This window comes from Nomia melanderi, chromosome 9, assembly GCF_051020985.1.
Source record: "Nomia melanderi isolate GNS246 chromosome 9, iyNomMela1, whole genome shotgun sequence".
NCBI lineage: Eukaryota > Metazoa > Arthropoda > Insecta > Hymenoptera > Halictidae > Nomia > Nomia melanderi.
Genome location: NC_135007.1, coordinates 14823048 through 14846051, shown reverse-complemented (window position 1 = coordinate 14846051; position 23004 = coordinate 14823048). Strand labels below are relative to the sequence as shown.

The 23004-nt window shown below is 46.6% G+C and overlaps 1 protein-coding gene across 1 annotated transcript in view; it reads right to left on the bottom strand.

Moving 5' to 3' along the window:
- Positions 1 to 23004, bottom strand: part of LOC116425575 (uncharacterized) — a 150818-nt gene that overhangs the window by 76375 nt on the left and 51439 nt on the right. The window lies entirely within an intron of this gene.

The following is a 23004-nucleotide window of genomic DNA, read 5'->3' as shown; positions in this document are numbered from 1 at the left end:
ATGGAAAGCGATCTCGATCAGTGTGATTTATTTGTTTATCGGGTATGCGGGCGCATTGACACCGAACTGCATTTCCCACTGATGCATCGCCACCGGATCTATGCTAGCGAGCCACGGAACCGCGAACTGGAACAACAACGAAGCGCTTGGCGCGTCGCAGCGACTTTTTCCCGAACCGTTCGTTCGTTTTCTTTCCTTGACCGAAATGAGTGTTACGCCGAGCAAGATCGATTTCAACGATTCAGCAACACCATCCACGTACGAGTCGCAGCTCGGGAAAACTTTTTACGACAGGTATAAATCTTGCCGAGGCCGCCGCTCGATAAGATCGAACGGTGAACGAGCTTCGATCGCGTTTCTCAGCGCCGTGGAAATGGCTCTGTTCCGAGTTTCAGATTCAAACGTGTTAGGGATTTGGAAGATGTGGGAGTTTGATGATTTGAACGTTTGAATGTTTGAAAATTTAAATGTTTAAAGGTTTGAAGGTTTGAAGATTGGAAGGTTTGAAGATTGGAAGGTTTGAAGATTGGAAGGTTTGAAGATTCGAAGGTTTGAAGATTGGAAGGTTTGAAGATTCGAAGGTTTGAAGATTCGAAGGTTTGAAGATTCGAAGGTTTGAAGATTCGAAGGTTGGGAGATTCGAAGGTTGGGAGATTCGAAGGTTGGGAGATTCGAAGGTTGGGAGATTCGAAGGTTGGGAGATTCGAATGTTGAGAGATTCGAATGTTTGAAGATTTGAACGTTGGGAGATTTGAATGTTGGAAGATATGAATGTTTGAAAATTTGAATGTTTAAAGGTTTGAAGGACTGAAGATTTGAATGTTTAAATATACAAAAGTTTGAAAACTTGAAATTTGAAGACTTAAAGATTTGAAATTTGTAATATTCGAAGATTCGAAGATTTAAAAGTATTAATATTTAAAAATCTGAAGACAAGAAAATTTGATATGCAAAGCAGATTATAGAACGCTCAGTTACAATCATTCCATACAAATAATTCGAGTACATTTCATATGATTCACATATATATCTCTGCAGGCCTGAAAGGGTTAATTCGTCATCCAGAGATGGAGGGAGAGATTATGTCACAGAATCAAGCTTCATCAGGCAACGATATTTAACTCGTTAACCGGTCGATATTTCAAGTGCAAACACTCGCCAAAGCATAACTCAAGCAAATAAAATTAATTTACAGTCGGCATTCCACGCCGATAAATATCGAATACAGCGTAACAGCCCGGTACTATCGCGAACATCGTACTCCGATAAAACGCGGGAATCGCCGGGTAAATAAACAAATAAATAAGCGAAAGGGAAAGTTACTGGAAGACGAATCGGACGCGAATGAAGAGTTAACAAGTTAAGCCGATGCTAACGTCGCGCAGGTGCCACCTGCGAGAGGATTCCTGGCAATCAGGGCCGACTTCTGCTGCGAAAGAAATCGCCGAGCATACCGTGCAATAATGAATAATATATGAAGTCCCTGGCAAGAGACAGAAACGAACGGAGAACGGGGCTCCAGCGAGCGCGAATGGAATCCCTTCGAGTTATAGTACGAGACTCGTGCTAACAAGCAAACTTCGACTCGAAGATCCAAGATTCAAGATCTAAGATCCAAGTTTCTCAGGCCAATTGTTCCTTTCGAAAATGCAACTTCTCCAGACACGGATTTCCCTCGCATTATAACGAATCTCGGCTACTTCATAAATTATTCCTAAACTTTATTTTCAACTTTCGAATGAATTCACTTTAAAAAAGATAAGGTAGTGTCTCTAAAACTTATCAAGTTACAAGGTATTAAAATATTTGATTGAATTAACTGACAAATTTCTGTTTCCAAGATTACTATTGAAAAATCAACGTCAGATCAAAGAAAATGATATTTTCCAAAGGCAAAACGAAACAACTATTACGTTTCAGAAATTGTTCACTAACAGCTCCTTCAAGATAACTATTGCACTATTTTAGATTATCAAAGATATCTCCAACGAAAAAGAAGCAGGAAAAAAAGAAGTCGAAGCAAGACAATCGCATCCACAGATAAGCCACTAATGCTCTCAGATAACAGATAAGACTTCCTATTCCCTGGTATCGCTGCTAACGGAAAGCGCGCGCGGTCGCTTGCGTCACTCGTGAAAAGAAATCGCTCGAAAAAAAGAACAAAAGACGGGCAAGAGGGAAAAAATCACGGCGAAGAAAGAGGTTCTTTCACGGGGCCGACTAGACGCTAATTATCGTGACGGGAAAAGGCCTGTTAGCCGTTAAAAGCGTACGTGGACAGCGGCTAACGGTTCCGAGGTCGGTGTCGATGCTTCTCTCACGGCGAAAGAGGAAACGATCCGTTGTTCGAGCGGACGCCGCGAAAAACTGGCGCGGCGAGAGAGGACGGGACAGGACGATCCTTGTGTTTTAAAGACCACGTGGCGCGGATACGCGCCGCTGACCGCCTCGCGGCTACAATGCGTAACGCGTCCGACTGCTCACAGGCTTCTGCGACGAGAAACACGATCGAGAAACCGATTTTCTTGTTGCCGCTGTCTTGCTGCGGTTGTACGTCTTTATACGCGAGCGGTCTGAGAACTGAGCAGCTCGTGTGCTAGAAACGGCTGCGTTGGAGACGTAGGGTTGATTTATGGAGGTTTTTTCTTGTTTTTCCCTGTTTTTGGAGGTGTTTGAATGGCGCGGTGCGAAATTGAATATGAAGTTTTGAATTTGATGTTTGAAACTTGGAAAATGAAACTTAGAAAATGGAACTTGGAGATTGAAATTGAGAAGTTGAGATGTTTGAAGGTTTGACGTTTGAAGTTTGGAAATTGGAAATTGGAATTTGAAGACTGAAATTTAGTTGAAATGATTGAAGACTTGACGTTTGAAATTCGCAAATTGAAATTTGGAAGTTGAAATGTTTGAAGACTTGAAGTTGAAGCTTGAAAACGTTTGAAGTTTGCAAGTTGGAATTTGAAGATTGAGATTTAGAAGTTGAAACGTTTGAAGACTTGACGTTTGAAGTTTGGAAATTGGAAGTTGAAATGTTTGAAGATTTGACGTTTGAAATTTGGAAATTAGAATTCGAAGATTGAAACTTGGAACTTAAAATGTTTGAAGACTTGACGTTTGAAGTTTGCAAATTGGAATTTGAAGATTGAAAATTGAAAGTTGAAATGTTTGAAGACTTGACGTTTGAAGTTTGCAAATTAGAATTCGAAGACTGAAACTTAGAACTAAAAATGTTTGAAGATTTGACGTTTGAAGTTTTGAAATTGAAATTCAAACTCCAGATTTTAAACTTTCGAATGAAAAATTTTAAAAAGGACAGGAAAGCTTCTTTTGCGTCAAGGCTATCAAATATTCAAGCCAACATGAGAATCTGATAGAACGTACTTCGTAGTATTCCTTTGGTTGCACTTCAAACACTGGCCGGAGCGACGAAACGTGTACCAGAGAGGCAGCGTTTCGACAACAGGAGCAAGATACAACGAGTCAACACCTCGGTAACACGCGAACGACAGCCGGATGCGAGGCGTGAAAGAAAGCCGAGTGGATTGGCTCCCGATCCGCGCGACTGGCGAACGATCGAACGCGAAACACTCGCGCGACACTTCTGAAACAGAAGTTCACGCGGCTCGAACGCGCGTATCACTGTCACCGAATAATAGCGTTCGTCTCTGGTGCAGCCTATTCACGGTGCATTGCACTTTCGTGTCGCCAGTGCGCAACAGCTTTGCCGCGGCTCGCGTTAATGCGTTCGACGCTGCATATACCGGGTGAACGGATTCTCCCATAGAGAAACAACACGAATTTTTCTGTGACAACGTATACTCTTGCACAGTAGTAACACAATTCTGTTCGTTCAACTTCAACAGGATGACTTTACAAAATAATCTACATAAATAAACTGATCTAACGATTTGTAACTGGAATTTGAACAAATTGAGAAAACAGAAGCTTTCTAATTTTATAATTATAACTTTTACTACTGAATTTATACACTTATATATTACATAAGTTTTTCAATGGAAATATTCGACACTTTGACGAGATATATGTGATACTGTTAACGATAATTCATAGATAAATTAAGCAACAAAGGTGTTTTATCTCAATATTTCACGTAACAACGCGAAGTTTCATTTGAAACATTAAATATTCAACTTTATAGTTTTCTTGCATCGAATCAAGTGACTGAGACCTCTCGAGTGCAAAGGGTTAATAGACGTTACTCTTGAATTATTCATAATACTCCACGCTTCAAGCAAAATAAATAAACTGTTGCCTACTTCAATCCACAGATATCAAATTTATTAAATTCCAATCAACCTACACTACCATCAATTTCCCCGCACGAGGTACACAAAGACATAATCAGTCCCTAAAAGAAAGTTTCAAAGGGAATCAGACACGCAATAGAGGGAAGCGGCATTGAATGGACAAGATCCATTGAACAAGTCCATTGTCGAATCCAGCAAATTTTCCGTAACAAAGTAAGGGAAAGCCGAGGTGGGAGATATTGAAATGTACTTTCTACTTCGACGTCCATTATCCGTATCAACGGCTCGAACGGTGCAATGGAAACGTCTCCTCCATTATCGTTATTCTTACGTAACGGAATATAACCGACTACCTAAACCTTGCTCCCCGTCTTTCTCCTTCATCCCCTATCTCTCCCTCTATCTCTCCAGCGGAACACCCTCGTTCGTTAGAACCGAAATTTCCGAACAAATTGGAGTACCGTTCGGCACAAAGGAACCATGGACCGGCGAAGAGGAGGGTGCGCTATTAAAAGTTCCGCTTCGTTTCGTGCCCCACGATAAATTTGTCGAATTACGGGAAACATTATCGAGATCCTCCGCGTTATTGTTAGATCATCGCCCGCCGAGGAATTATGGGGTGATTGGGAATTAATTCTCCGTGAAGAAATGAACATCCTATGCAGATTCGAGTGGCGGAACCGTGCGTCCTCGAGGAGGATCGGTTAACTTTCTGGAAGAATGAGTTGTGCAATGGCTATCACTGTGCGAGGAGAAAATACTAATTATGGACTGAAGAATATAATTCGATTGGAATATAAAAGATAAATGTAACGTAGATTTCTGGACTCTCTAAATCTCTAAATTTCTGGATTCTCTAAATCTCTGGATCTCTGGACTCTCCAAATCTCTAGATCTTTGAACCCTCTAAATCTCTAGATCCCTAAATTCTTGAAATCTCTGAACTCTCTGAATCTCTGAGCTCTTTGAATCTCTGAACTCTTTGAATGTCTGGATCTCTACATTCTCTAGATCTTTGGACTCTAAATCTCTATATCTCTACATTCTCTAGATCTTTGGACTCTAAATCGCTATATCTCTACATTCTCTAGATCTTTGGACTCTAAATCTCTACATCTCTACATCCTCTAAATCTCTAAACCCTCTAAATCCCTAGATCTCAGGATTCCCTAGTTCCAGGCAAAATTCAGTTCGCAACGATCGAATTTTCCAAGCAACCCGCAAAGTTACAACTCCTCAAAGACTAAACGAAACATCGTCTAGACCCACGAGATTCAATCAAAGTTACAAAAGTAATCGCAATCAATAAATCGCGTTCAAGTCAAAAGCAACTACCATTATTCAATTTATATATGATATGGATTATATACAAATTGCCTTTAAATATTCGATCACTTTCTCATTTTCTTATCGTCACTTTCTTCGTCCAATATTTGTCGACTTGCACGTGTTCCCATTTCAGAATACTTTCGAATTCTATAGTACGAGAGAGAATAGATCCTAGACCATGTGTTTTTACACTCGAATATTTCAAGTGAACCGAGGATCTCTCCAGATCCGGGCAACATTTGTTGCTCGGCGAAGCGGCGGCAACAGTTTCCTCTGTCGAGAAAACATCATCAAGCAAGGAATAGCAGCGTCGAGGAAAAGGAAACGTATAATTAGTCCCCATCGTATATTAGACAGTGGAACGGCCCTCGACAAATATTTATGTTATTCCATATCCCTCGGGCCGCGGGCGCGTCGCGCACATGCAAACCGGTGCGCAGAGTAAAAAATAGATTTAGTGGCGTGGCCGGCGGGCGCATCGAAAGTGCGCTAAGTGGCGAGAGGAGAGAGAGTGGCTGGAAACACGTGTCGAACCACCGTGAGGCTCGTGGGAAGCGTGGAAGCCGCGTCCCGCAGGAAAAATAGCCTTTCCTGTCGTAACTCACTCGTACCTACGATTTATCTCGTCGCCGCCGACTATATTTAGCGTATCACCGTTGGCGAACTGCATCGCGAGATAAAACTCCGCGAGACTTCTTTCCGTCGAATTTTCGAACTGTACAAAGGATTTTAACGCTAAAACTACCGGAGGGCTCGAACGACCCATGCCCGATGTCTTCTTCTTGCAATTATTAGAAAGACAAATGTTTCTCTGAGAAATTGTTAAAGAAATTCAGCACTGCGCAAATTGAATTGTAAATCAATCAACCAGTTAACTGCGTTTGACGAGTATACACGTCGTCGTAAAGCTTGGCACGATACTAATTCTTTCACCATGAATTCTTTATTTTTTCATATAAAGACATTTTTCGATTTTATTGTGCGCAGGGCCAGAGGTTTTACCAACTAAATTCCACAGTTAACTGGTTATAGTCTGAACAGGTGCACTCTTGGAGTTTCTATAGAGAAATTTTCAAAAGTCAATTAAAGTGCTCGGTAGTTTTAGTGTTAAACGCATCCGAGACACTTCGAAACATTTCTGTCGGGTTTCGAAGTCTGTTATCTTTTCTAATTTAGATTAGTTGAATCCGAGTGAAAACTTGTGAACTGTATGGTTATTAATCAACTGGAAAGCAGAAATTTGACGGAGTTACGCGTGGGAAGGAGTGATTTAGTAATTCGATGGATGTTACAATTAGGGAATGTTCAGAGATAGTCGCATTGGCTTCTTTTTTACTTGATTCTCTTCAATTTGAGTTAACCCTTTGCACTGGAAAGTTTTTCACTTGAAGTATTCTATACTCTCTAATTAGATGTGGGCAACATTCTTTAAAATGGATTTAACAAGAATTATATTTAATATTTTCTTTCAATATTTCACGTATTGGTGCAGTATACAAAGGTTAACGGTAAATACCGAAATTTATAATTTTGCTGTATCGAGTGCAAAGGGTTAATTAATCGAACATAAAGCAGCCCATCGCGAGCTCCGATCAAAAGAATCTCAGAATCTCTATAAACAAACCGATCTATTCCCAGAAAACCTCTCCGACCGCGAAGCAAGCATCGGCCAGGAATTCGCCCGTAGGACAAAACGAGAGTAGCGAAATGAAATCGGCTTGTTTCACCGATTCGCGTAGCGCGCGCCGGTTCAACGACTCGGTCGTACGCGATTTTCAGGAAACCGGCCGATCGGCGGATGGAAAGGCGGCCGTGTCGCGGTGACTCACGTAAACGATCCGACGCGATCGGGTAACTGGAAATCCGTAGCCCGAGCGAGAGAACGCGATCAACGAGCGCCGATTAAACTCCGCGATTAAAACGTGACTCGCCGGAGATATCCACGTTGCGAAATCTCCAGTTCCACATAACTCTCGTTCCGCGAGGGAACGAAAACGAAAAAGAATCAGAAAGAGAGAGAGAGAGAGAGAGAAAGAGGAAGGTTAAAAAATGAATTTTATCCGAGTCGTCGAGTGGATGATAGATCACGCAACATCGCGGATCGCGATTTCAATCTAGGCTTGAATGCGCCAACTCGCCGGTGCCGGGCTGACTAATTATCTATTCTTCAGCGGCCGCAGCCGTACAAACGAGACAGCCGCGCGGCGCGACATTTCTTTCTGCGAGATCCGCTCAATAGATTAATAAGCGCATTCAGGGGTCACTGCCGTCGAAGACTGTTAACGGCTTAACGACAGACAGCGTCGTCGCGGCAAAGGATCGCAGCAGCAGGCGCGACGCAGCGGACTATGGGAACACGAATTCCAGCGACGCTGCCCGCAGCGGCGGCGTTAAACGGCGAAACAACGGGCGTTTACGCGGGCCTGACGATATTAAAATGGCATCGGCCGATGCGTCGGGGTGCACTATGGAAAGAACCAGTTTCCCGGGAAACGATAACGGTCGGTCGGCGTAATTTCCACGCGATTATCTCGTGAGTCAGAGGATTCTTTGGAATCCCGCCGTTCGCTTGACTGGCAGCGTGGCTTCGCTCGAGTTTTACCGAGTTTTACTGAGTTTCTCCGCTCGTAAACGGAACGACTCTGGTTCGCCGTTAACACGTTATCGCCTATTGTGCTCGGCAACCGTCCGTTGCGCGTCGGATCGTTGTCGAGTTACTTGTGATTTGAAGATAGAAATCACCGACGCGCCGGATGGGAATGTTTGGAAATTACAAGCGTTTTAAAAGCTATCGGTCGGGTTTTGTACGTGGATGTTACGAAGAGATGTCTGGGTGCGATAGGCTGTAGAATATTACGATCGATGATAAATGTTTCATTAGAGATGTTACTTAGAAATATAAAGAACGTGTAATTGAATGATATGTAACTTAGGTGTTTTAGTAAATATAGAAAATTCCCTTTGGAAATGGTTGTGTTATGAATAACAATGAGCGAGCGACGTGTTGAATCAAGGCCACTCCATGATCTATCGCTGAAACGCGTTAACAGCCGGGACTGGGTCAACCGAGCTGCACAGTTGCATCCCGTTGAGCCATTAGCAACTAAGAAAACATATATCAATCAAGGAAGAGGAAGGAAAAAATGGTTTTTCCCACCCCTGTGGTAATGTGAGAGAATACTGTTCGTGATTCCCACGCTGTGAATGACTACAGGCCGCCGTGTACGCGTATATACCGTGTGTGCCGAATCAATCGTCCATTATTTTCACAGGGCGAACGCTAATTCCGGCGAAGGCTGGCAGCCGGACAGGGCCTAGGTCAATAATTCGTCCTCGAGAAAAGGACATCTGCTCCCGGCGGCCCACTGTTCTCCAAATTGAGAATTACGAGCGTGCCAGGGAGAGAGAGAGAATGGGAGAGGCCGTCCGCGAGGAGCGACGAAAAGCGAGCCCGTATATTCGGGCGCGTGTCCCGCATGCGTGATACACCTCGGTCGTATTGGTTCGGTACGCACACGTGCGTGATGGCGATCGGAGTTTCGTGATCGAGGCGAGGGAACGTTCTGACGTGTTTTGTGATTTTGTTGAATAGAGGGTGATCTGGCGATTTTCCAAGCGCGTCGGGGTGCTGATGCTCGGTAATAATAGTTTGGTAAAATGGTTTACTGCTTTGGGTATCTGGATCTGTGGATCTCTGGATTTTTGGGTCTCTGGATTCTTGGAATCTCTGGATCTCTGGATTCTCTAGATCTCTGGATTCTCTAGATCTCTGGACTCTCTAAATCTCTAGATCTCTGGACTCTCGAAATCTCTAGATCCCTAAATTCTTGACATCTCTGAACTCTCTAAATCTCTGAGCTCTTTGAATCTCTGAACTCTTTGAATGTCTGGATCTCTGGACTCTCGAAATCTCTAGATCCCTAAATTCTTGAAATCTCTGAACTCTCGAAATCTCTGAGCTCTTTGAATCTCTGAACTCTTTGAATCTCTGAACTCTTTGAATGTCTGGATCTCTGGATTCTCCAAATCTCTAGACTCTCTAAATCTCTATATCTCTAAATTCTCTAGATCTCTGCGTCCTCTAAATCTCTAGTCTCCCTAACCCCTAGATCTCAAGATTCCCTGGCTCCAGGCAAAATTCAGTTCGCACCGATCGAATTTTCCTAGCAACCCGCAAAATTACAAATCCTGAAAGACGAAACATCGTCTAGACCCACAAGATCCAATCAAAGTTAAAAAAGTAACCGCAATCAATAAATCGCGTTCGAAGTCAAAAGCAATTAAGCCCGCTCGATATCTTGTTTTGCGAGGTAGATTATTTTCAGATCACTCGCGCTTCGCGAGACTTCCACGAACCCTGATTCGACGGTAAGAAAAATTCTGGCGGACAAAGAGCGTGGCCATGGCTAGGATATAGGGTACAGGGTCCGCGGCTGGAATGGTCTTAAAAATACACGCATGTCCGGAGTGCGACGCGTCTATTCTCGGTTGCAGCAGCACGCGTGCACCCCCAACCCGTGTAAACAACTGCGGGAACGGACCTTGCCCGCGGAGCGTGCGACAGAGTCCCTGCGCTGGCCAAATCTCCTAAGACTCGTGTAAACAGGAGGAGATAGGGAACGCGGGCCCTGGTTAATGTAGGATAAACTCGAGCAAACTTCCGCGTTCAACGCGGAGGGTGACTCTTTGACGATCGGCGAAGATACTCGAGAGACTAGGATGGAGATAAGATGATTTAATACTCGGAGCATCGTTCGATGGCTGAAAATTCTACACTATTCGGAGCTATATCTAGAAAGGTCTGCAAACTTATTTAGCCTGCCACTCCTTTTCCCAGGAAAAGGATTACTCGACGGATACCAGGAAATCTAGCTTCCTCGCCGAGTAAACATGAGGACATTACACGAAAAGCAACTATCTCTGGGAATCACCGTTCTATTGATCTTCGAAAAGCAAAATCCGAGTAACAGTTGAAACCTCCGAGCACGCCCAATAAACCGAGAATCCTATCGCCGCCTATACTTCTCCCAATGACTCATCGATCGGCAATCTCGCGGGTTGCCCAACATAACAGTAACATATTCCGCAGAGAAGAAAACGCGGAGCGTCCACGGGACTATTCGAGAGCCAAAGAAGAGCCACGGGGCAGCGGTTTCCTCGCGAAAAACCGGTCGAGCCGCGGAGCGTTTCGAAGGCGCACACCGCTCCTCCATCATGCGCGGACACAGGGGTCCGGCGCGCGGCGCGGCGCGGCGCGGCACGACCGGCACCGGCTCCTTTTCTTCGTTCCCGTAAACGAGAGAAAGGCAGATGTGGGCAAGTTAACGACCCGTTATCGCGTGGATGGCGCGCGGACTCGCCGTTCCTGAAACTGGTTGCCGCCGATATTGCCGGCGAGAGCGAGGAGGGAAAAAGGCAACGACGCGCGCCGCGGGGGGAGACGGGGGGGACGGAGGGAGGAGGCGGCGATGCGTGGCGAATCGCGGAACGTCGACGGAACACGGGCCCGACCGTTGACCAATATGCCAAACGCAGGTGCACGCGAACACGGGGGACAAGGAGATGACTCCCGGAGCGGTCTTTCGACTCCCTCCATCGTTCCGGAGAGAAACTGCAATTTTCTGTGCGCGAGTCGCAGCTGTAAGCTGATTCTTTCCTGCGATAGGTCCTTTCCAGTAACCCGAAGGTGATTTAATGGAGGCGAACGGCGGGAGGGAGGAGGGAGGGTAATGAAGATGAAGCCGGGGGAAAGACCATTCGACGGAGTCGATGGTAATATCGGAAATGACGGAACAGGGAAGTTAACCCGGGGGGAAGACGATTTGACAAAGTCGACGGTTCACTGGCAACGAGGAAACGAGAACCTAATGGAAATGAACGTAAGAAACGGTGCAGCGAAAAGACGCGTGCGACTACGAAATTACGAACGTTAACTAGCAGCTGCTCCTTGCCGACGTAAACGAGTGTTTCCCTGGCAGCTCGACGAAGTTGATTTATCATTGACGGAGGAAAGAAACGAGAGAAGGGAGCGTAACGAAAACGAACCCGGGAAAAAGACAGTCGGAGAGAAAAGATCGGGCCAAGGTGCAGGCAAAGAGTGGCCTGGCCAGCCACTAGCTACCAACCAGTCGGCCAGCCAGAGCCAGGCCAGCAGCAGCATTTTCTCGGCCTTTCTCCACCGGTTGCCATTCCCCGAGCGACAACAATCGCTTCCGTGGAAGCCTTGACTGCGTTTTAAATGCACGGCAGGTAGAGGCCTGCTATGCAAAATCGGCACAAAGGAGAGAGAGACTGTAGGCAGCCGGGCAGCCGGGCAAGCAGGCGAGCAGGCGAGCGAGCAGGCAGGCAGGCAGACACGTCGCCTCTGTTTAAGGCACCCGGGTTGGCAAGAACGTATCTCCTTTCTATCCCTCTCCTCTCTTTTGCCATGGTAACAAGGGAACGCGGCTAAATCTGCGGCTGGACAAAGCGTTTCGACGGGAATTTTCGTTTCGTTTCTATTCCACGGTGCTTTTTCACTGACACGCTCTAAACATGTGTCCTAACACGTCTCGGGTTCGCCGATTCTACCCTACTGGTTGACACTTGATAGGACATTCTAGGATATACCATTCTAGGATGATTCTAGAAACAGATGATTCATTTTGAATTGATGTTATCGTGGTAGATACTCGATTCCTTTGAAAGACATCGATCTTTCCGGGATAGTTCTGCTTAGGAAATAGCTCGTTACAAGATTCGTCACTGCTACCCTATTAGACACTTGTTATACTCCGGAAAATCGATAGTTCTAGGACAAGTCGTTTCAGGAAATAGATGATTCACTCTAGGACACCTCATTCTGTTCCGGAGACAATGTTCAATCAATGAAATCACCGTGACGGTCTCAAGAGCGAAAATCAGCGAAGACAATCGACTACAGGGGCACACTAAACGCGCAACGCCTAGGAGGCGTGCAACGATCGTTGGAAAGAGATTCCGATGGGATCGCGGGGCCGGAGGGAAAGGTCACCGGTCGCGGGTCTTGAAATCGTGCGTGCACGGTCGATCGTTCGTTCGGGGGTTAATACCGGCCGACCGTGGTAGGAGAGAAGGGGAATCAAGATGGCGTAACCGGCCGCTGCTCCCAACGATCCTGCGATCGCGTCCTTAGGCGCGGGGCTTCTCTCCCATTGGACCCCTATCATCTCCGCCGAACATCGAGCAGCAATCTCACTTAAACATCCATCAACTACCGGTCACGGACTCTCGGGAACCTATCCGAGAACACGACCGACCAGCCACAATCTCGCCACGAGCGAGGGGAAAGCCGGCTCTCGCGCGGCGGCTGCTATATCGATTGATGGTGCCCATCTTCAAAATGGCGCGGGATACACGCTCGAAATCCCGCCGCTGTGCCGACGTCCGACTCTCTGTGCCTTCCCCGTTCCCTCGGCCGAAAACTCGCCGCGAAAGACACCGTCTCAACGAACTCATCGAAATACCCCTTCTAGACTCGAGACGAAACCTACGAAAACTACAGCGGAGACTGTTCCTAGAACGAAATTAGAAGGACTCGGGCCTCCGCAGTATTCATCACGTTCCAATTTCACCCGGTACAAAGACAGCAATTTTATTTCCAGGATCGAAGATGCTATCGAACTCTACCCTACAGAGAAGACTCGCGTCTCGAAAGCGAACCCTGGACACTAGAGCTCGAACCGTTGGCGATCGCCACGAGGCGCGCAGAGTCTCCCGAAAAGATGATACCCGGTGTCCGGGGGGTGGCAGGTACTCACCTCGACGGTCGAGGGCGTCGTGAGTGTCGCGTCGAGGCGGAATGTTCCCTCGAGAGGAGCGTCGGGTCCCTCGTCGCCTCTTGCTCGCCACGGGGAACAACACACTGGATATATATTATCCCAAGAAGACTAGCGGCTGCGGCGGCGGCGGCGGCGGCGGCAGGGGGGAGAATCTTTGGAGGCGCGGCTGGCGACGATCACAATGACGACGAAGAAGTGCACGAAGAGAGGACGACACGATGACGACGACGATGATGCTTGGCGTCTGGACAGACACGAGAGGGAGAGAGGGTGAACCGGGAGATCGGAAGCTGTCTACCTCTTTCGACTGACTGACTGACACACTAGGCGAACACCTTTGCACGGGCAAAAGGGAGAGCAGCCACGGAAGAGGAGACGATGGTTGGTGTAGTACCGCCGGGAACGGGAGGTCCGGGTCAGAGAAGAAATTTGCTTTTTAGCGGGAGCGCGTTCGCGAACTCATCCAGCAGGCTCGGTAACGCGCGACCGACTGAAGAGAGAGAGAACGCTGGCGGAGGGGAAGCAAGCGGCGTCCGTCTGTCGGTCCGTCTGTCTGTCCGTCCGTCCCGTCCCGTCCGTCCGTCCGTCCGTCCGTTCGTCCGACCGTCTTTCTGTCACCACACGGTATTGCTAGCTGCTGGCTCGAAAGAGCGAGCGAGAGGAAGAGAAAGAAAGAGAGAGAGAGAGAGAGCCGTCTCTCGCCTCTCTTCCGCCGTCCTTCTCTCCCTCTTTCTTCGCCTCTTTCCCTCCAGGCTCGTTCCGTCGGTTCTTCTTGCTCCGTTCCCTTTTGCCCGTTTACCTATCCCGTCTCTCCGTCTCACCCTCCCTACCACTCTCTTCCTCGACGCACGAACACACCCCGAAGAGGAAAATTTCACCAACAGGTACACGCGTCTCACCACCGGCGATCGCGAGGATGCCGAGCAGGGTCGCCTCACGACGAACTTACAGGATCGACCGGGTGCACAATTCAGGCGGATCACGAAGAAACTCACCCCCGGAGAACCGTGACGAGACCCGGTTGTTCCTTTTCTTAATTCGGAGACACTGGAATCGGAGAACGGTGCAGGCGTACGAAGCGCGCCGGATACGATCGCCGTGCTCGGAATCGCCGCCGAGCGGGGATCGATCGCTCGCGAAGCCGCGTGCAATTCACCAAGGTTCCCCACGATTCTCCGGGAGGCTCGTTTCCTTCCTTTGTTCCCGCCGAATCGCGCCGGGGAGAGACTACAGGCGCCTCTCTCCTCTCTTTGTCCCGTGCGTCGCTGCGCCCGGAGAGGAGGAGGAGGAGAAGAGTCGTGGCGCGGTCGATGGAACGCGCGCACCGACCGGCGAAATTCGGTTTCGGAGTCCGTGGACCGCGGGGCCTCTCACTAGCGAAAGAAATCGTCGTACCCTGTGTCACTCGTCGGCGAACAACGATCGGGATCCTCCTCTGGCGTTTCCCTCGGCTGCCGCAGAGAAGACTCAGAAGCGGAACTCCGTTCACGGACGATCCAGCGCAACACACTTCGGCCGGCTCCGGGGTCGAAGTTCGAGGTTGATTCGAGCACGCTCGAGATTTCCGTTGGATTCAAGGAATTCCTCGTTCCTTCCGCGTCCCAGTGGCCCGTCCGCGAGAGAGACGCAACGCGGCTCCGTTTTCTCCCGTTTCTACCGTGGCCTCGGCCGAACGCTCGCTGTTGGCTCCGGTTTGTTCCGCACCGCTCGACGCTCGGAGAAAGAATGAGCTCCGGGATAGACGGGAGAGCCGGCCCAGGAGCGTAACCGGCCGAGCCCGGCACCCCGGGACTCTCTCGTTCCGGATGGTGGCAGCCCTGCCTGCTTGCCTGCCTGCCCGCCTGCTTGCTTGCCTGCTTGCTTGCCTGTTTGCCTGCCTGCCTGCCTGCCTGCCTGGCCTGCCACCGCCTCCAGCGAGAGCAACGCGCGCGGTGTGCGTTGGTTAGGGTATGGGGGTTCGGGAGAGACTCCAGGGCGGGGTCCCTGTCACGAAGGGCTCCCTGCCGAGCAGTAACGCGCACCGGATGGAAGAACCTTACGAGATACGGGAGAAAGTGTGCTTGGCTTTTTTCAGGGTCAGATCAACTTGTCTTGCGCGAATTCTACGCCGATGGAATTTACGCTGTCGAACTGTCGGTGGGAATATTATGCGGGTATGGTGTTCTGCGTTGGGTTTCAGTATTTCTGGTTTCTTAGACTGGAACGGGTTTTTGGGGACTTTTTGGGATAGAGGTTTTTGGAGAAAGAGGGTTTCGAAGGGTGTTGTAAGGAATGTTAGAAAATAGGGAATGTTTAGTGTAATATGAAAATGGAGCCGTCAGATGTACGATGCAGTGGATATGTTGAAGCAGCTGGCGTAACGTACGCCCTTCTGTCGTTTTATTCTCGAAGGTAATTGATTAATTAATTAATCGCTGTGGGGAGTACATTCTTCTGTAACTCCGGTGCTTGTATTCGCGAGGAAGTATTTTACGGTTAGCGGCAGCTCCTCGTCTTCTTCTTCGTCATCTTCGCGATCGATTCACGCAATTCATACGCAGGACCAGAAGAGGGAGGCGGAAACGCATGAAAACCAACAGAGAGAGCGAGAGAGATTCGGGTACACGGTGAACGACCTACCGTAACACGCGTTTCGACCGAATTCGAAGAGAGGCGAGAACTGGTGGGGGAAATCGATTCGCGAAAGTCATTCGCGGACATCGAACATTACGCTATACGCTGCTACTCCGATCGCCGTTGCCGGCACCAACAGTTACGTATAGGAACCTAGATTTCTATATCAAATCAACATTCGAAAACAATTTGTAGAAGGAAAAATTAGAATCGAAGTTCTCATGTCTCTACACATTTAAACTGAAACTTCCTATTAAGCAGACGAAAAACTACTTGCTAGTTAATTATTAGAAACACAAACGTTCATGCATACTAAAAAAGGTGATTCATTTTTATTGAAATGATGGTAATCTACTTGTGATGGTTTTAGCGAGATAATCAGCTTAGAAATGTGTAGTTCAAAGGGTTAAACACTTAGAGTTCATGGGGATGTTCCATTTTTATTGAAATGATGTTGGTAATCTACTTGTGATGGTTTCAGCGAGATAATCAGCTTAGAAATGTAACATCCCCATGGACTCTAAATGTTTAACCCTTTGAACTCTCCAATATTGCACCAGTTACAATATTAAATATTTTAATAAATCTTAAAGAAACTACCCTAAAATTATCGATTTTCCACACATCAAAATTTTGCATTGAGAAGGAAAATAAAAGATCGAAGGAATGGTATAGCATTTCCCATTTTCGCTAGGAATACCATAAAAATTAGTTGCCATTTCAACGTCAAAGTTGGGAACCAAAGGAATATTTTCAAAGGAATATTTTAACAAATTTTAAGAAAGCTACTTTAAGATTATTAGATCTTCCAGATATACAAAGCTTGTATAAAGACCTAAACAAAATACCTAACACCATCCCACATTTCCCAGCGACAGTCACATATAGATTATCTACTTAGTTTCAATAAATAAAACACATCTATACAAAGAATGCTTGCATATACAATCCTAATTCGAAAAACTGCCGCGAAATTCTTTAATTATCCATTTCCCCGAAACGACGTCAGTCACGAGCAGATTATCCGTCGTCGACGTTGCACGGTTGGCAATCTCCGGTGATTGTGGCGCGTTCTACCTGGAAATCGTTCGTTGTTTAGGCAACTGGCCGGCGAGGACGGTGTCCGCTCGAGCGGAACGAAATGTACGCGTAGCGTGTATACCTGCCGGCCTCTTGCCCGCTCGCCTACAACTGGTCTAGCCGTGTTTTGTTCGCCTTTCGCCTTCCCGGCCTGCCCCGGCCGACCGGTGACTAATGCGAAAAACGACGACGCGACCGTCGAGAGGGACGACGACGCGCGCTACGTGCCCGCCGCGACGGACACGTCGCGTTAGATAACAGCACGGCGCGCATGGAATTTCGGAATTTCGATTCCGCCCCGGACTACGCTGCATCGATGCACCCATACGTTCGTGTCTCTTGGTCGCCGGGTATTGGAGACTTCGATGCGTCGCGTCGCGTCGCGTCGCGTCGCGGCGCGTTGTTAGCTCGCTCGCTTTTCATTCGGGCGTTCTGTGTATAGTCGTTCAGTCGGCCGGCGATACATTGTATCGATTTCCGAACGACGCACGCCACGAAACGCCCAAGTTATGGGGTTCGTTGCAACGTGCGGTGTAATGTGGGCTGCGACGATGGAAATTGAGAATTTTGGGGGTGAAGTTGTCAGGATTTCGTTGGTCGTTCTTAGGGATGAAGCTTTCATCGTTTGGAACATTTTCACTGGAGTTAGTCAATATTTTCCGATAAAAGAAATGCGATGAAACGAACAAGTTATGGGGTTCGTTGCAACGTGCGGTGTGATGTGGGCTGCGACGGTGGAAATTGAGAATTTTGGGGGTGAAGTTGTCAGGATTTCGTTAGTCGTTCTTAGGGACGAAGCTTTCACCGTTTGGTGGATTTTCACTGGAGTTATTCGATATTTTGCGATTAGATATGGAGGACTGCTGAGAAACAGATAAATAAATAAAGCTATTGCATTCCAATATGTTATGCACGGACGTGTAGAAAGTTTGATATCGTACGTGAGTTTATAATTTTGATGTCAAATCAAGTGGCGACTGAGGGTTAGAGTGGAAAGGTTTAATGATTCGGGTGGGGATTTTTGAATTTGTGAGTATGTCAGACGCGAGAGGATATTTAACAGTTGATAGCCATTAAGCAGTGATTTTTAACGTAATTTCTCAGGGCTGTTTCGTCGAGTTTTTGATGGCACGGTTAATTAACCGTTCGGGATTTCCTAAGTGGGCTTTCGACAGCGCAATTGTGAATCGATAATTAACTGGCCGGGATTTCTTAAGTGATCTTTCGATAGCAATGGTAGTTACAACCGTGAACCAATAATTAATTGCTCGCGATTTCGTAATCGATCTTTCAATACCGGCGGCGATTACGATCTTGAGCCGGCCGCCGCTCTTTAGGGGACGTTACGTAATAATGCGTTACAGAGAGCTATTACTTAACGACAAGTTATTAATTATATGTATTGAGAAATCAGTTTAATAATCCATTTAATCGGGCCCGCGAAAGAACGGGGACTTATTCGAACACAATAAAACCCCGTCGACTCCCACCTCTGTAATCGTGTATTTCAATGCGACCGTCTTTATCCCGGTAATAACAACCTGCTTTTTTCGAACACACACAACCCGTATTCCCATTCCCGCGCGCGTTACGCTCGATTAACTTCGATTATTCGAGTCCCACGACGAAATTAGCCCCGATACTTCGCGCGTCTAATAAAAGCCCATCGGTTTCTTTTCAATCGGCAGCTACTCGAAACCGATCGTCGCCTCGGGGAATCGGTAATCAGCGCAGAATGCACCTCGACGGTCTCGACTGTCGATCGATAGCGCTCGCCGGAGACCGTTCGTCGATCTCCGAGGAGGGGGAGGCGGGCGAAGATCGGTTTCTCCGTATCGGATCGGCGCTGATCGACTCGCCGCGATGTCGCATACCGTGCCGAGGACGCTTTTGTGTTTGACGAACAATGCCCGGATAAGGATTTTCCGCGAAACCAAGCCAGATTATTAACTTCCGGGCCGGACGACCTCGACCCCCTGCGTCGTCAACGTCGTCGACGTTGTCGTCGTCGCTCGGTCGCGGTTCAGTCGACGAGAAGTTCGCCGGAAGCGGCCGTAATGCGCGAAGTTTCGAACAGGTGCAGCAGTCGCAGTAACTTCGCTCTCTTTATTCTCCGCGTTCGAGTTTCTTAGTGAACTACGTAGGAATTGAATGTATCTCTTGTAGCAGCGATTAGGAATATTTTCAGTTGGTTTTGATTGGAAGCACGTAGTCACTGGTGAGCGACGATTCTGAATAGACAACCGTAACATGCAAGATAACCGATTCACGTCGAATGGAAATGTTTAATAACGTAACTATGTTCATAACAGTGTAACGTAAACATTGTAACGCTGAATAATTAACACCTTGCCCTACGAGTAAGACTCATGAAAATTTTCAACATGATTCAACAAATATATATATTACTCGGTTCATTCGAGTTCAAAGTGAATATTATTTCTCTGTAATCAAATATTGTACTTAAAAGAAAATGTAGGCATAACATATGCTTAGAATTTTTCTCTCTTTCCAATAAATTATTGACAAAGTAGCCGTATCGATCAGAGCTGAGACAGAAATCATAGGTCAAAGGGTTAACCCTCGGACGATGATTCTTTGAGATGTACGAAACCTAGAGCAGATGAAGCTGAATTATTGCTTAAATAAGCGAAAACAGAAGCTACTAATCAAGCTACTCTTGATTTGATGCAGCAAAACTATGAAGTTAACCCTTTGCACTTGAGAATATTTTTCTCGATAAATATTCATTATTTTCTCATGAAATATCAATGATATGTTTTACAACCAACATAAAGAAATATCTTGCATAAATTAAGTAACAGAACCATTTTATTTCGATGTTCCATGTGTTCATGTATTATATAAAAATTTAATACTGAATTCTAAATTTTATCATTTCCATAGGTCAAATCAAATGGCGACTGAAAGACGCCTTTCGAGTACAAAGGGTTAAATGTTTAGTACTTTAAATGAACCTTTGTATCGTCATATGAAATATTTCAGTAAAATATCTTTGTTGCTTAATTTACCCGTAAATTATCGTTATATTATCTTCAAACAACGTCGTCTGTATCTAGTCGGAAAATCCTGAACATTTCCAGTAAAAAAACTTCCGAGTGCAAAGGGTTAATACGCAATACAAACAAGCGCCGCAAAAAATCCGACCACACGCGTGTCCGGCGGCTCGCAACAGCCGTGCGTCAGAAGCGAAGGAACCGAAGTCGACGTAAAAGAACACCTCGCTGCAGGAGGAAACACAAATCCTCGCAGTTACTCACTCGGGACGACCGCGGAAACCGTAACGCGCCGATGAGCCGCTCGTAACGCGGAGCCGGCCGGTCGCAGCCGGGTTTAATAGGCAACTCGATCGCACGCGACAGACGACGCGGGTATCGCGCGCTGAAACTGCTCCGCGAATGACGCAACTAACGCGCCGAGGGTCGCATCTCCATCGTGCCCCGGGTCCCTGAATATAATGGCTTTCCTCGAATTAACGGAAATCGATTTTAGGAGCGAGCCACCGCCGCTCGCCGGATACGCGGCTCCGCCGATTACGCCGCGCGCGCGGCTATAATTGAAACCTATCTTCCCCGATCGTTGAATATCGGGCCCGGGTTTTTCGTTAATCGAACGAGCGCCGGCGGTCCTCGCGAGGATTAGTCGCCGCGAATAACAAACTCGACCGACGCGTTCGATCGCGTTACGGACACAGAAGTGTCCTGCTTATGCAATGGCGGACGTAATATTGAAGCTGGAGTTACCGGGTGTAATTTACATTGTCATGAACCTTGACGCCTGTACTTCAATATGTATCTGGTATTTTTTTGGAGATGGTTGAATTCATTTTATCTTTGTTGTGTAAGAGTCCACGGAGTTTCGAGAGAGTTTCTTCTATCTAGTAAATTAGTGAATATATTCTATCCTATTTTCGTGGTTCCTCATCTTCCTGTTTCTCGTGAGATTGATATTTCCGAAGATAGAACTGTTGGAATATTCTATTAAATCTTTGTTACCGGGTGTAATTTACATTGTCATGAACCTTGACGCCTGTACTTCAATATGTATCTGGCATTTTTCTGGAGATGGTTGAATTCATTTTATCTTTGTTGTGTAAGAGTCCACGGAGTTTCGAGAGAGTTTCTCCTATTTAGTAAATTAGTGAATATATTCTATCCTATTTTCGTGGTTCCTCATCTTCCTGTTTCTCGTGAGATTGATATTTCCGAAGATAGAACAGTTGGAATATTCTATTAAATCTTTGTTACGAGCTTAACATTTATAGCAGCTCGGTCGTAACGTATCCCCATCAAAACTCGACTCGCGATCAGCCAGTCGGTCGCGACCCAGATTCCGGGATCTCTAGAAATCAGCGGTCACTCTTCATTAAGTTCCTCAAATATTAGACAACGAGGACGCGGCCCGTCCGACGGAGCCGCGTCCGTCGCGGAGAGCTCTTATCGGTGTAAACGTTAAACGCTGTAACGAGGGGATAAAAATACGGGCGTCTTCCGAATGCTCTACTTAACGTGAATTATCTGCGATCCTTCGGACCGACGGTCTTCTCCTCGGTTCTCCGTTGCACTTATCGGCGCGAACACGGAGGAGAAATATAGACGAGCGGCAAACAGCGGGCGCAACGATAATCACGGTAACGTCCGTTCGAAGTCGGGACCGAGGAAAGAAGAGAATCACCGTGGAACGCATTAACCCAATTAGGGGGACGGGACAATGACGAATCGGTGTTTCCAGAGCGATAATCGTTATCAAGGAACAATGCCTACGGTCAGTGGAACGTCGGACAGAATCGCTTTGTTCGCTGATGAGCGTGGATCCTCTTCAAGGTTCCGCGGGACTCCCCTCGGCCGCCGAATCGCGAGGCGAAGGGAGAAAGAGGAACGAAACGCGAGATAAACGCGAAACAGGGCCGAGGATCTTTTATCTCTCCGGTTCTGCTGGTCGCGTGTTTTCCGAAATTTCTCTTGTGCGTTCTTGCTGTCTGTTGATCGCTATATTACCGTTCTTTGTGGCGATTAAAATGTTTAGCCCTTTGCCGACGAACGTCGACATTTCGACATGAGATTCTCATGTTTCTAACACTGAGTCGCAAACGAATGATCGAATTACTGAAACGGTAAGAGATCAACACGTGGTTTGTGTTTTTCCTATTATTTAACACTAGAATTACCGTAACAGTCAAAATGACAGGTTTCGATTTTTTTGTTCAGCAATTATTGATATCTTCGAAGCACTGAATATTCGAAATGACTTTGAAAATAAATAGTTAATAAGTAGAATATATAAATAGTAGAAAATAATAATAGAAATAGAATAATCAGTTTAAATCTAAATTTCTATAAATAGAAAATAATCTATTGTTACAGTTTTTATAGGAATCTTCGTCCGAAGGGTTAAGAAATATTAGGAGTATAGAAATTCTTGAAATATGTCATATAGAACAGTGCTATTTGAGTATTTTAAATGCATAAAAATCACTGACCTATTAATCACAATTAGTTCACGTACAGACCGTAGAGAGATTCTTCTCCACAAATGATTTTAGAGACTCGGACGGTGGTCGGCAATAAAAAAAGAGAGAATCTTTTAACTGTTCAGTTCCTTTTCATTTCTCCGGAATATTTTGCGCACGCAGATGTTATTACGGCAACCGTTTCCGCTCTGAAAACCGCGCAAGCAACTCGTGACCGATTAACACGTCTCGCTGATCGCGAGGAATCATTCGCGAGAGATGCGTCGAGAACATTTTTCGGCGATGCGCTCCTTCGGAATAATCACGCGTCGCCGGGAATATCGGAAAGATTATTTTGTTGACGTCAAACCGTTCGTATCTCGCGTGAGTCATGCACTTTTCGCGTCCCGTAGATTGGGAAAATTTATGCACCTGCGCAGCGATT